Raw genomic sequence first — 11,517 nt, 5'->3', positions numbered from 1 at the left:
ATTTCAAGGGGTAACAGGAAAGTTCATACCTTATTTTTGAAGCAAATATAAGGGATTAAAAACCAAGGCCAAAGCAAAAACAAGATTAGGATGCAAACTTTATTTTCTAGTATTCTGATCTTAGTCTTATACCCCTCATTAAGCAGGCTAATGTCATTTCTGGAAGCAATGAGCAATTCCATTTATTCACATTCCATTTACTATTTTAATTATTAGTATTGTAGTTTGTTTTCTTTGTTATTCGAGAAATAACACAAGCTAACTTTGCAAAATTGAAAATATAGAGTATATAATGAAAAGCATGTGTCCTTTCCATCCCTGATGCCAAGCTGTCTTCTCCAGGAAGAACCAATGATACCAATTTCTAATGAATCTTCCAGAAATGTACTATACATACATGTGTATGAGTGCCCAAAAGAATTGCCTTTTTTATTTTTACGGTGAACACATTATACAAACTGTTTTGTGCCTCATTTTTTCACTCTACATTCTATCTTCCAGATTGTTCTATATTTATACAAATAGAGCTCCACTATCTATTTACTAGCAACATAGAATTCTAGTATAAATACATGCAAAATATATATTACCAAATTACATAATTGAGCATTAAGTGGTTTCCAATCTTTTGCCATTAGAAGTGAAGCCTCAGTGAAACTCTTGTATATATGTACATACACATATATATTCTTTTGCACACATATATATTTTCTAAAACTGAACACACTATATCAAAGTGTCCATGCATTTATTCTATCTAATATGGGCCAGGCATCAGTATTCTCTAGAAATCACTTTTTATATTTAAAGCATTGCTGGATGAAAGTGAAATGCATGCATATCAGAAATAGGCCAGAGAACATACATGTATATTATATTATATATCTGATTTCTTTACAAGGAGAGCTACTTCTTTTTAAATAGTGAGCTCACTACTTTCATAACATTACCAAGAATGTTACCTGGGGCAGGCAATAACGAAGCGATTCTTTTGCCAAGGTTGTCCAAGGCTTGTGCAAGCAAGGAACTATCATCATTTTTAGTATCAACAATTCTCTCTCCCAAATGATTTATCTCTGTACTCATCTCCTCACATTTCTTTCTAAATCCTTCAGTACACAGATCTTCTTGGACCTAAAAAAAAAAAAATGAGGAAGGAAGTAAAACTTTTTAAATCCCCCATTTTTTCAAGGATTACATTTTGTCAAACTTTGAAACTTTGTCAGAATATCTTTGCTTTATTCCTAAAATTGTTCTCTCTTAATCATGAAAGGAGACTCTTGTAACAAGGAATATTTCCTGGTTTGGACCGAAATATTAAGAAGAAGTGTAGTTTACAGCCTTAATAATATTCATATACCTTAGGGTTTTGCCAGGAGGCTAAGCCTGGCATGAGGACAAATGTAATATTTTCCAGTCAAAAAATGCAAATGAGAGGTAGCCTTGGTCTGACTGCACTAATTCTCAGTCCCACTCAGGATGACACTGTCACCCATATTATAGAAATCTGTTATAAACACATGGCCCCTAAATTATAGAAATCTCTTATAAATCATGTTCAGATGAACAATGAGAGAAATACCTCCAAGCCACATGATAGCTTGGGGATCTGTCCACACCTGGAGGCAATGCAGCAAGTGTAAAATCTATCATTTCTATGTGTTTTTAAGTCTGGACATTTCTGGTAGTTTTATGTCAGAACAGATCTACCTCAGGGCCTTTGGCTGAGCAGGTCTCCTGTTAAAAGTAGTGACTTTGGTAGAGCGTACTAGTTGTTGTTCATATTAAACACAAATAATTGGAATATCTGTTCAATCAAGCCCTGTGAGATCATTTTAAAATTCTCTAAATGGCTATTCAACCCTATTTATATTCTCTGAGGGCTTGGAGTAGAGGGGGGAATACTCATCCTGAACTCTCCAAAGTCTACTTACAGAGCCAAATTTACAGGTTTTGGAAGGATTCAAAGGCTTCAGGGTTTTAATAAATCACAAGCAGTAGATGCACTTCTGATCTCTGCATGACCATGCTGTAACCTTCACCCATCCCTTCCTGGGGTACCTGGGCAAAGCTATCAAGCTCTACTACTGCCACAGCCTGATTCACCTTCAGCTGATGCTCCAATATCTTGTTTGGCTCTCTCAGAAGGTTTTCTCTTTCTCTCACCATCTTCTCCATCATCTGAACTATGTGTTTCTGGAGACTTCTCTTCTGAGCCTCCACCTGCTGCTGCTGCTCCTGCAGTTTCTGTTTCAGCAGCTCCTGTTCCTTCTCAGCTGTCTCCTTCCAGGTACACTCTTCTGCCCCAGGAAGGTATTAGAGAGGGAAAAAATAGGCAAGGATTGACCTCCACCCTCCTGAGCTCAGAGGCCAAACCAAATTAAAGAGAGAGGTAGGAAATCTCTGAAGTCCTCCCCCAAAACCCCATGTCCACACCATTGAGAACACACTTCAGAATGTGAGAAAAGGCTCTGCCTGTCTGGCGTCCAACCACAGTTCCCTTTGCTGTTTCCAGATGCAGCAAGGTTGTTCCACAGAAAGGAAGGAAGCTCCGGTATTGGAAATGTTTTGCTCTCACACCTGTCAGAGGGCACTGCAAGAACATACACATCCCACTGTGAGCCCAGCCCAACCCTGTACCTGCTTTGGGCTTCTCCCCATCAGTGAGGGCTTTATCTGCCTGCAGGATTTCTCTAGTGTCTTCTGGGACTGCAGAAACCTCTGGAGGAACTCATTTGCCTGAGGAACCAAGGAGAAGCACAGAAATTAGATTTCCAATAGGGAAATTAGTGATGCAAAGACAACTAAGTCCATGTAACTTTTGCTTCAAGTTTAAAGTTCCACAGTGGTTCCTTACAATGAGTCCAAGCTCCTTAGAGTGACCTGTCTCTCTCCAGTCTCTTGCCCAGTGCTACTTCCTTCTCCCCACTCTACAATCCAGCCTATCAGAATCATGTTCAGTTCTACAAACCCCAAATCTCTGGTGCTTTTACAAATCTGCTTTCCCAGTGTGAAATAGTGCCTCTAAATTGTGCTGATGTTCTCCTCTGCCACTAGCTGGTTATAAATTTAGACAACTTATTTTAACCTGCCTATGCTTCTCAGTTGAGATCTTTAAAATGTTGATAATGTAGATGCTTCTTAATGCTATTTGAAAGATTAAGTTAAAGAGTCTAGGGAAAGAGCTTAACATTTTGGCTATAGGAAACAACAGTTCAATATATATTAGTTGCATTATTATTGTTTATTATTATTATTATTATCATTATTATTATTATTATTATTATTATTATTATTATTATTATTATTATTATTATTATTTGTTTCTAACACCTAAGTAGCTCTTTCCTGAGTGTTATAGCTTGCCTATGTAGTTGACTTCCTGTCTCACTTGTGATCATCCTTGTGTACAAAGACTGACTTGTAAATTATCAGTGCTCAACTCGTCAAATATGTTGTTGAGTAAAAAAAAATGAATAATTTCTGTTCTGTCTCTTGTGGATTTAAGAAATCTGTACTCATGGTTGGGAGTTGACATTTGTACTCTCTTCAGGAATAAATAGCATGCAGTGAACCTTAAAAGCCACAGCTGTTTGAATGGCCCCATACACTCTCTTTATGCATGCATGGAGCTGCACTCTCAGATTTTCAGGAGACTCCTTTGAGTATTCTGTAGGTTCCCCATGTTTCCCTTATTCCTCACCTTCACTCCTTTCATGGGCACTTGGTAATATTCCTTTTCAATAATTTCCTTTGCTTTCCTGTAGAGTTCATGACCTCCAGGAACAGAGAAAGTTCCTGCTGAGATATTTTTATTAGAGTCTTTGAAAGCTGATCAAGTTTAGTCTGGCAATATTTGATTGATGTCTCTTCATTCTGCATCAAGAAATCATCTTTCTTATTCTTTATGATTTCCTAGAGGGAAGAAAGATAGAGGGCTGTCACCAGAAGCAAGGAACAGAGGAAGTAAATTTCCAAAGGATCTGGTAGAAGAATTGGACTAACTGTGTTCCTTATGAGAAAAGTATTCTGTTGGAGGACATGTAATAAAACAGCAGTCACAAGATTTGATTTATTCACAGCTCTGAAAACTCTGGAAGACCCTGGGGAAGTTCCCTAACCTCCTTTGGGTATTTCATCTGAGCTGTTGGAGTTGCATTACCTAATCTCTCTGGTTCCTTGAAGCTGCCACATTCAGTGATTCTGTCTTCAATGATAGATACAACAAGGAGCAACCTAAGCTGAAAGTGGCCTGAGATGTGGATCTGAAAAGAGAAATTTTGGTTCCCAGCCATAGGAGTGTGTTCACAGAAAAAGAAGCCAGCTAAAGAATGTCTTGGGTGTTCTGGACAGGCTTGGAATCCACAGAAGTATTTATTTCAAGAGGATATCTATACTGATTTTTCATTGAAGGTCAAAGGGAGTTCCAGATAAACTGCCTGAGTTCTGGCAGTCAAAAAAGAAGGAAATGTAGTCCTTTGAAACTCTGTCCCTCATGAGAACATGGACTACTTTATCCTTGAGTGAGAGATGAGCCATGGGACCGGTAACAACACTTCTAGGCTTCATTCTTCAAAGGGAGGCGACATAAAGTAAATACTAAGACAGATTACCACAAGGTTCCTCTGGAACTCCTGCTTGTCTTCCTTGAAGGAGTGCTCCATGAAGACTGCAGGGGCTTCCCTCTCACAGGCAGCATGCGCCTACAGCAGCTCCTGCAGCATGTCTGTGGGGAAGCTCACTCGCTGGGCCATCTGCTCGCTGTAGTTGTTGTCTGCCTTCTGAATGGCAGCTGAGTTCTCCAGCTGGGCCAGAGTTGTTACTGCGTTCTCCAAGCGAGGTACTGCTCCACTATTGATAGTATCCAGGTAGGTCACAACCAGAGTCCTCAGCCCTGAAGAAGCCAGGAAATTTAGGGGCTAAATATCAAGTTATCAGTCAATGGCTCCAGGATTCTGAGACTATGCTTCTAGGGTCATATACACATGCACACACACAAACACACACACGCACCCCTACCTCCTTCTACTATTATCACCTTCATTTTCCTACTGACTCTTCATTTTTATGGTTTTCCAGGCCACAGGACTAAAAAAGTTAATATCTACTTCTATCTAACATACTAGGGGCTACCTGGAAAATACAGTTTCTCATTTTAAAAATTGAAAGCAATATAGATTACATAGATAGACAGATGAGGCAAAGTGTACCATGTTTAATTTATTCCTAATTCTGAGGCTTTGAATGTATTTTCAGTGATTTATGGGCTAATATTTATTTTTGGACCACTCTAAATTTTCAAAATATCTTTTGAATTCTCCTTGTGAAGAACAATTATTGTATAGGACCTCCTTTGAAAACATGCAGTATTCTGTTTTTACACGAAGAGAGTGATTATATTCTAAGTGGAGGATGTTTTCAGATAAGTTGGAGTCACCGATATCATTGAAAAAAGTTGCAATTTGGGGAAGGAATTTGTAAATCCCCCAAAGTGAGATAATTATAAAGTATACAGATTTCTTCATGGAGTATAAATTTCTGTAAAATCAGAATCCTTTATAGAATCAAACAAAAATACTAGAAAGCACATTATATAAAATATTCAACACATATCATTCCCCATGGAAATGGGAAAAAGAGACTCACCTTTCCCAGTGACCATGATTCCTTCTGTGAGGGTCTTGGTCCTTGCATCAGTGAAGATGTAAGAACAGAAATTTTTTGTTTGCTCCTGGAATTTAGGATCCAGTTGGTCTTCAGATACCATCCCAATTTTGGCTAGAATTTTTTTTTCCTATGTTGGCCAGTCAAAGACAAAACACTTCCATCTTGGAAATAAATGCCTGATGCAGTCTCTGGGTAGATTGGATGTTTGGGCTTTGGGATTCTTCCCTGAGGGATAGAAAAACAGGGATTAGAGTGTGTAGAGTCTTGAGGCGAGGGGGTTACAGGTGTTCATGGCAGGGATTTGTGTGTCTTTGCCATTTCTACACACAGAACTCTTTTAACATAGACATTCAATACTTCTTTGCACATCAGACTTATACCAATGATATAACTGCAGAGAAATTTAGGGAGACATCTGATCCAGTAAAGGAAACCTATGGCTGGTCTCTCCAGACATGCACATAGTAGAGTGGTTGTCTATGATGTGTTTGCTTAACTAGCAGCTAAAAGGATGAAAGGTCACATGAAACTTTCTGCTCAACTCAACCTCATGTAGGAATTGAGCTGTGGAACCAAAAAGGAGAGCTACAAACAAGGGATCATGGACAGTAATTGGAATATTAGGAATGACATCCTCATTATTTAAGAAAAACTGTTTTGATGCTAAAAATAATTGATGCAGTGTTATGTATTTATTAGTAAAAACCTCTGAAGTATAAATGTACCTGAAATATAATTTTAAGGTATCACCACTAATCTATAAACTCTTTGAGGTAAATGTTTATATCTAGTCCTCTCCTGCCAGCCAATTTCTTAATAGCTGTTTTGAGAAATCATAAATAGAAACATGAAAGGAAGAATGACTAAATTGGGATTGATATTTCTCTCAAGGTTTCAATAGACACACATCCTTGGAAATGTAACCCATGAAAATAATTTTTTACCTTGTAATTAATTCATGGGTAAACATGTGGGAATTAGGAGAAAGCTATGATGTGGAAGGTATAATGAATATTCTAATAATTGTCAGTATTATTGAAAAGGCATAGATTTTAAAGACAGTCACTTCTTCAGGTTTATTTAGAACATACAGTCATTTTGTAGATGATATAATTATACAGGATTAGAAAGTTTTCTAGCCCTCTTTGAAAAGAATAATATGTGAAATCTATATTTTGTTCATTAGATAAGTTTTCACTGCAGTTTCATGTCTAACAATTAGCTGATTAGTTGTTTTCTTCAACAGAGAAAAATTGATGGAACAGGAAACACAGTGTCCAGTCTTTAGAATATTTCATCACCCATGTAAATCTGGATGCTAAATTTAAAGATGTATAAAAAACAAATTGGTTTTGAGTAATTTCACTTTACACTTTACTTTTCTTGATTAAACTTCAACTGTAGCCCCTAGATCTTTGCAACCCACTTTCCAGCCACCATTTCCACAGACTTTGATTTAGTCTCAAATACAAATGCAATCACAGAGATGAGGGATATTGTTTAGTAGATCCCACACTCTATTGGACCGTACACTGCCCAGGCCATACTCTGATACCTGGAATCAGCTTCAGGGCATTCTCCAAGTACTCATCTTCTGTGATAGGCTGACCACATAACTGCAGCTCCAGGGTGAAATCCCATACAGTCCAGATAATGTCTGGAAATAAATTCACAAATTCTGTGGAATCTTCTACACTATCAGGTGTTTGAGAGGACTTTGCCCTGATGTTTTGCAAGCTCTGTCGCATAACTAACATTTGGTTAGGGAAAAGAAACTCACTACCAACAATTCCCACATTTCTCTAGTATAAAGATATTATAAACACACTCTTTTGCCATGGGTCCCCTCTGCTCCACCCAAGAAAACTAAATGACAGGAAAGGAGAGACTGACTCTATCCTCATTCCCATGAATTCAGTGAAACATGGTGGTTCAGGACCTGGAAGGATACTGCAGATTCTCCAGGGCCTGGTGGTTGATGCTGCTCATTCTGTTCTAGACAAAGCTACTGCAGAGAACCACGGCCAGGGCAAAGATCCATGAATCCTTCTTAGACTCATTCTAGAAAGCACATTAGAACAAGAGAGTTAGAAGTTTACCCTACATTAGAAATTCATCTTTACACTTTTTCAATCATGGTTTCATTTATTATTTCAGCTAACATACTCACCATGCAAAGAAATTGAAAACAGATGTAAATGCAGATATCAACTTTGACAATTACAGAGACATTTCTTGTGTTTGCAAATTTTTCATATATAAAAGGATTCTAGTGTTCACAGTGCTTTCCTTTTCCTCAATTGGATAAAGTAAAATAACATATACAGAAAAACTAATACAGTACCTGATGTGTAATTAGGAATTCAGTGATGAGTGTGGGCACTTATTCATTCTGCATATATTTATTAATCAGAGTCCATATAAAATATAACATAGTTGGCATAACTGGGTATTTAAATTATATGCAATCAATAAATAATGGCAGGGAGCTACTAAATATCCCCCACTGTTCTTAGATTTTAAAAAAGCAATGCTAAAAATGAAAATTTTCTTTCAATATGATTATTTCAAAACAGTGGACAAACATCCATAACAGTAAGTGCAACAAAAGTAGAAGTATCTGTAAAAGGCTTACTCTCAGTAATGTATATATGCAGTGAAACCTATAGCTATAACACTAAACTAAAATTTAGAAGTCTATCAAAGAAGAACAGAGCTATGAAATTTGGAGAAAGAATATGTGATCTGAAAGCTTCCTCAATGTCTTGAGCTGAATATTAAAGAACTGGAAAATGTGGAACTGAAGAAATGAAGGTGATCCCATAGACAGGAAAACCCAGAGAAACAAAATTAGACATGGGAGAAGACAGGGGTCTTGTAGTTAGAACAGAGTCATTTGAGGGCAGAGGGCAAGTGGAGAAGTTAAGGTGAGTTTCATGCAGCCTAATCAAGGGCCCTAAAGCCCAGGCTAAGTTGTATAAATCATAGCATTGTCTAAATAATGGCATAAACTGGAAATAGTTTTTTTTTATTATAAATGGCATGTAAAGTTGCTCCCAGTGTAAACGCAAAAACTGTGGTTTATGTTGAGAAGATTCTAAATGGGAGTTTGGGGGGATAAGAGTCTATTCATTACTTTCGTTCTCCAAAACCCAGTTTTTAAAAATAATCAATTAGGATAAGAAGAAGTAGCATTTATGACAAACAATTATTTCAACAGCAAGATTATATCATTGTTTGATATATGGCTTTAAAAATAAGCAGACTTTCTAATTCCTGTTGAGAAAAAAGACAGCTATAAAAATGTAGGTACTATTTCGAAATAAATCTCAAAACGGGGAAAGGAGGGATAGTTCATTTCACCCATTAGCAGAAAGCTAAAACACCAAAAATCCATTTTAAAATGTTTCTTGTAGGACAAAAACTTACTTTTATAGAACTTGCACATTCAGAGGTGTCTCACAGATTTCCAGAACACTCTGTGAGTAGTTGATGAACTTCATCATAGAAAATGTAAACCCGTCTCTTAAATCCTACCCTCAAATACACTCTTCACCTTGTAGCTAAGAAGGTGAATCAGAAATTTTTCCTCACTCACAGATTGATACTTCTCTTTATTAGTTATGCTTAAATGTAAGTTCTCAAAACCAGTAAGGTGCTGCCTGGATTGCCTTTCAAAACTGAAGGACTTATTCCCCCAGCTGTTGGGAGTGCTGGTGGAAGACAGTCTTCAGGTGTCAGCCCTCTTAATTAGAAAGGCTTCTGGAGCAGCTCTTCAAAAATGTATCAGCACCCCTGTCCCAAAATCAGGATAATTCAAAAAAGCCAATCCAGCCATGGAGCTCCCATGAAATTCCCAGAAATTGGGGATTGCAATGCAATGTAATTTCTTCTTCTCTCCAGCCTGCTTCTTTCCCAATTACATGGTACTAAATCTGACTGCAGATAATGTCTTGTCAATTGAACTAAAGACTCTTTAAGGGCAGGACATATACTTTGGTCACTGATATCTACAATGCAAAGTCCAAAGGCCTGGAACTCAGCCGTTCAATAATGACTTACTAAATGTAATCAAGTCATCCACACAGTGCCAAGAAATAAAAGAATTTATCTAAGACACTATGATAACTTACCTAGAAGTGAGATTCAAACAAAACATAGTTTGCCTTATTTACTATAATTGATTTCTAGATTTTACAGATTAAAGCAGTAAAATTTCTAGGACCATGGAGAGATAAGGGGAAAATCCAGAATAAAAAGGATTTAATTGTGAATTTCTGCTTTACCATTCACACATCCCCCAGGCACTAAGTGTCCAGAAGGACCACCAGAGTACGATTTGGCTTGCGTGGGTGAGGCACACACCACATCCAGATGCCCTTGATTTCAGACTGCACTGTAGAGCCTAGAGGAAACCCTGTGAGGAGAGGGGAGAAAGCAGCATTCAGTTAGAGCAGATAATCTAAACAACCAAGGGGCAACAGAGTCAGATCTATTGGAATGTCAGTATCCCAGCATACGAGTTGGTGCTTTCTCCATTTCCTCAAGAATGTCCTACTTTGTGTGTCATCTGTTTCAAGGAGGAAGGAACATTAATTGTGATAAAGATACCAAGCAAGGGCTCAACATAGAGGCAAAGGGGAATCCATGAATCAGACAAAATGGAAGCCACTGATAACCATAACAAGAGTATCTTGAAAGAATGGTGAGGTTCAAAGCCAGAGAGAAATGGACTGAAGACAGACATTGGAAGAGAAAAAGGTGGGGAAAAAATCAAGATTATATTTTTTGTCAGACAAATTTTTCAAAACTGGGGAGAGTTGTTAGCCACAGTAGTATATCACATACAGGAAATATTTTTAAGATTATAGACATTTGAACACATTTATATGTTGATGAGTATAGTCCATAAAAAAGCAAAATGTGTTTCAAGAGCGAGTAGACACAATTGCAAGAGTCCAGTGCTTAAGCATGTAAAATAAGGTAGGATTGTGAGAATTGGTAGGAGAAATTTTGCTTTACAGGAATAAAACATACAATATGATAATGAATTACAGTAAGACAGTGGTGTAGCAGTGAGAAATAGGAGTGGAAAGTTGATTTGTTAAGAGAAGTTTGGTTCTCCCTACACATGATCAGGACAAAAATTAAGAAGCTGAGGTATTAGCTAGAATCAAGCAATTGGTCCTTGACCCTGTACAACACTCACCATGATTCTGACCTGCAAGATGGTTCATCAAGTAGGATTTGCCTGTATGATACGGCCCTACAATGGCCACCACCAGCACTGGCAAAGAAATCTCACCAAGAATCTGCAGAGATTTTTGGTTCACTGAAAGAACCTTGACACTTTCCAGCAGAAAAATGGGGTCCATCATTTTGGGTCTGGATGCCATGGCAACCTGCCAACCTAGAAGAGCTTCTTAGTGGAAATCAGATTATAAATTCATTCTCTAACTCAGACTTATACAAAGCATCTATCAACTTAGGATAAGGTAAGTAAGAGTTCTGTGCTTTCCATGAGACAAAATGTAACCTAGAATTAGCATACTGCAGAGGTTTTCCCCCATCATTCCCTCAAGTCTCTCATGATATTGGTAGTGAAATAATATAATATCACTCTCCAAACTGTTATTTCAAAATAATAATATAATTAAAGTTATTGTTATGATGCACTGAAGGCCTACAATATACCAAGCCCTTTGATAATAACTTACATATCCAGCTAAACTGATATTCACAAGAGACTGAAAGTTAGAAATTAACATAACTACTTTGGAAATGAGGTAAATGGTTCTCACAAAGGCTGAGTGAATGTCATTGAGAAAGGATTGAAAATCTACATACTTG

General features: G+C 37.5%; 1 pseudogene; it reads right to left on the bottom strand.

The window, feature by feature from the left end:
• Positions 1–906: 906 nt before the first annotated feature.
• Positions 907–11,063, bottom strand: LOC141578286 (guanylate-binding protein 6-like; annotated as a pseudogene).
• Between the last annotated feature and the right edge of the window lie 454 nt (positions 11,064–11,517).

The sequence above is a fragment of the Camelus bactrianus genome, chromosome 8, assembly GCF_048773025.1.
Source record: "Camelus bactrianus isolate YW-2024 breed Bactrian camel chromosome 8, ASM4877302v1, whole genome shotgun sequence".
Taxonomy (NCBI): domain Eukaryota; kingdom Metazoa; phylum Chordata; class Mammalia; order Artiodactyla; family Camelidae; genus Camelus; species Camelus bactrianus.
Note: the sequence above shows the minus strand (reverse complement) of the source record. Positions and strands in the feature narration are given on the sequence as shown.